We start from the raw sequence: 3,853 nt of genomic DNA on the forward strand, positions 1-3,853 counted from the left end.
CCTTGCTCTGTCGATACACTCTCTCTCTCTCTCTCTCCTCGCTCTGTCGATACGCTCCCTCTCTCTCTCTCTCTCCTCGGTCTGTCGATACGCTCTCTCTCTCTCTATCTCTATCTCTCCTCGCTCTGTCGATACGCTCTCTCTTTCTCTCTCCTCGCTCCGTCGATACGCTCCCTCTCTCCCTCTCTCCCCTCGCTCTGTCGATACGCTCTCTCCCTCTCTCTCCTTGGTCTGTCGATACGCTCTCTCTCTCTCCTCACTCTGTCGATACGCTCTCTCTTTCTCTCTCCTCGCTCTGTCGATACGCTCTCTCTTTCTCTCTCCTCGCTCCGTCGATACGCGCCCTCTCTCCCTCTCTCCCCTCGGTCTGTCGATACGCTCTCTCTCTCTCTCTCCTCGCTCTGTCGATACGCTCTCTCCCTCTCTCTCCTTGGTCTGTCGATACGCTCTCTCTCTCTTCTCACTCTGTCGATACGCTCTCTCTTTCTCTCTCCTCGCTCTGTCGATACGCTGTCTCTCTCTCTCCTCGCTCTGTCGATACGCTCCCTCTCTCTCTCTCCTCGCTCTGTCGATACCCTCTCTCTCTCTCTCTCTCCTCGCTCTGTCGATACGCTCTCTCGATCTCTCTTCTCGCTCTGTCGATACACTCTCTCTTTCTCTCTCCTCGCTCTGTCGATACGCTCCCTCTCCTCTCTCTCTCTCCTCGGTCTGTCGATACGCTCTCTCTCTCTCTATCTCTCCTCGCTCTGTCGATACGCTCTCTCTTTCTCTCTCCTCGCTCTGTCGATACGCTCCCTCTCTCCCTCTCTCTCCTTGGTCTGTCGATACGCTCTCTCTCTCTCTCTCCTCGGTCTGTCGATACACTCCTCTCTCTCTCTCTCTCCTCGCTCTGTCGATACGCTCTCTCTTTCTCTCTCCTTTCCCTGTAGATACACTCTCTCTCTCTCCTCGCTCTGTCGATACGCTCTCGCTCTCTCTCCTCGCTCTGTCGCTACGCTCTCTCTCTCTCTCTCTCCTCGGTCTGTCGGTACGCTCTCTCTCTCCCCCTCTCCCTCTCTCTCTCTCCCCCCTCCCTCGCTCTCTCCCCCTCCCTCGGTCTCCCTCTCTCTCTCTCTCCCTCTCTCCCTCTCTCCCCCTCCCTCGCTCGCTCTCTCCCCCTTCCTCGCTCTCTCTCTCCCCCTCCCTCGCTCTCTCTCTCCCCCTCCCTCGCTCTCTCTCTCTCCCTCCCTCGCTCTCCCTCTCTCCCTCTCTCACTCTCCCTCTCTCCCTCTCTCCCTCTCTCCATCTCTCCCTCTCTCCCTCTCTCCCTCTCTCCCTCTCTCTCCCCCTCCCTCGCTCGCTCTCTTCCCCCTCCCTCTCTCCCTCTCTCCCTCTCTCACTCTCTCTCTCGCCGCCCCGTGTCTGGTGCAGGACTTGCGGGAGGAGTGTGTGAAGCTGAGGGGAAGGGTGTCCTGACCTGGAGCGTCAGAACCGGTTGCTGAGCGAGGCGTTTTCCCAGAGGCAGCCGTCCGGAGTCGGATTCACGTCCGGATCAGGGGTCGGACCGGGGTCACCGGCAGAGGTATGATGTTCGGGGTGGGGTGGGTTCCGTGGTTCGGACGGGGGGGGGGCGCGTTCGGGGGGGGGGGGGGGGGGGGTCCGGAGTTCGGACGGGTTGGGGGCGTTCGGGGGGGGGGGGGTTCCGGAGTTCAGGAAGCGGCTCTTAATCCTTACCCTGGAAAATACCCCCCCCCACCCACCCAATAAACCCCCCCTCCCCCAATAAACCCCCCCTCCCCCCCAATAAACCCCCCCTCCCCCTCGCCCAATAAACCCCCCTCACACCCCCAATAAACCCCCCTCGCCCAATAAACCCCCCTCACACCCCCAATAAACCCCCCTCACACCCCAATAAACCCCCCTCGCCCAATAAACCCCCCTCACACCCCCAATAAACCCCCTCCCCCTCGCCCAATAAACCCCCCTCACACCCCCCAATAAACCCCCCTCCCCCTCGCCCAATAAACCCCCCTCCCCCTCGCCCAATAAACCCCCTTCACCCCCCCAATAAACCCCTCACACCCCCCAATAAACCCCCCTCAACCCCACCCCCCCAAGTATCCGCCCTAACCCCCAACCCCCAATAAACCCCCCTCACCCCCACCCCCTCAATAAGCCCCACTCACCCCCACCCCAATAAACCCGCCTCCCCCCACCCCCCAATAAACCCCCCCTCACCCCCAAATTATCCATACCTCCCCCACCCCTAATAAACCCCCTTCCCCCAATAAACCTCCCTCACCCCCATCCCCCCAATAAACATCCCCACCTCCACCCCCTCAATAAACCCCCCTCACCTCCACCCCCCAATAAACCCCCCTCCCACCAACCCCCAATAAAGCCACCTCCCCCCAATAAACACCACTCCCCCCCACCCACCCCAATTTACCCCCCTCACCCCCACCCCCCAATAAACCCCCCGCACCCCCCCAATTAACCCCCTCACCCCCCCCAATAAACCATACCTCCCCCTCCCCCTAATAAACCCCCCTCCCCACAATAAACCTCCCTCACCCCCACCCCCCAATAAACCCCTCTCATCCCCACCCCCCCCCAATAAACCCCCCTTACCCCCCCATAAAGCCCCCTCACACCCAACCCCCAATAAACCCCCCTCACCCCCCCAATAAACCCCCGACCCCGACCCCATGAAACCCCCCCTCCCCCCAATAGACCACCCTCCCCCTCGCCCAATAAACCCCCCCTCATCCCCCAATAAACCTCCCTCAACCCCCCAATAAACCCATCTCACCCCCACCCCCCAAAACCCCCCTCACCCCCACCCCCCCACCCCCCCATTAACCTCCCCACCCCCACCCCCTCAATAAACCTCCCTCAACCCCACCCCCAATAAAGCCCCCTCACCCACACACCCCCCACCCCCTCAATAAACCCCCCATCACCCACACACCCCACCCCCCTCAATAAACCCCCCTCACCCCCCACCCCCCTCAATAAGCCCCCCTCACCCCCACCCCCAATAACCCCCCTCCCCCACCCCCCAATAAACCCCCCTCACCCCCAATAAACCATACCTCCCCCACCCCCCTAATAACCCCCCCTCCCCAATAATCCTCCCTCACCCCCACCCCCCAATAAACCCCCCTCACCCCCACCCCCCAATAAACCCCCTCCCCCAACCCCCAATTAAGCCCCCTCACCCCAATAAACACCACTCCCCCCCCCCACCCACCCCAATTTACCCCCCTCACCCCCCACCCCCCAATTAACCCCCCTCACCCCATAAAGCCCCCTCACACCCAACCCCCCAATAAACCCCCCTCACCCCCCCAATAAACCACCCCGACCCCCAATGAAACCCCCCTCCCCCCCAATAAACCCCCCTCCCCCCTCGCCCAATAAACCCCCCCTCATCCCCAAATAAACCCCACTCACCCCCCCAATAAACCCCCCTCACCCCACCCCCGCATGAAACCCCCCTCACCCCATCCCCCCACCCCCCCAATAACCTCCCCACCCCCCACCCCCTCAATAAACCCCCCCTCACCCCCATCCCCAATAAAGCCCCCTCACCCACACACCCCCCACCCCCTCAATAAACCCCCCTCACCCCCACCCCCTCAATAAGCCCCCCTCACCCCCACCCCCAATAAACCCCCCTCCCCCCACCCCCCAATAAACCCCCCCTCACCCCCAATAAACCATACCTCCCCACCCCCCCTAATAAACCTCCCTCCCCAATAAACCTCCCTCACCCCCCATCCCCCCAATAAGCCCCCCTCACCCCCCACCCCCCCATAAACCCCCCTCACCCCCCCAATTAACCCCCTCACCCCCCCCAATAAACCATACC

The sequence above is a fragment of the Scyliorhinus torazame genome, chromosome X (assembly GCF_047496885.1).
Source record: "Scyliorhinus torazame isolate Kashiwa2021f chromosome X, sScyTor2.1, whole genome shotgun sequence".
Lineage (NCBI taxonomy): Eukaryota > Metazoa > Chordata > Chondrichthyes > Carcharhiniformes > Scyliorhinidae > Scyliorhinus > Scyliorhinus torazame.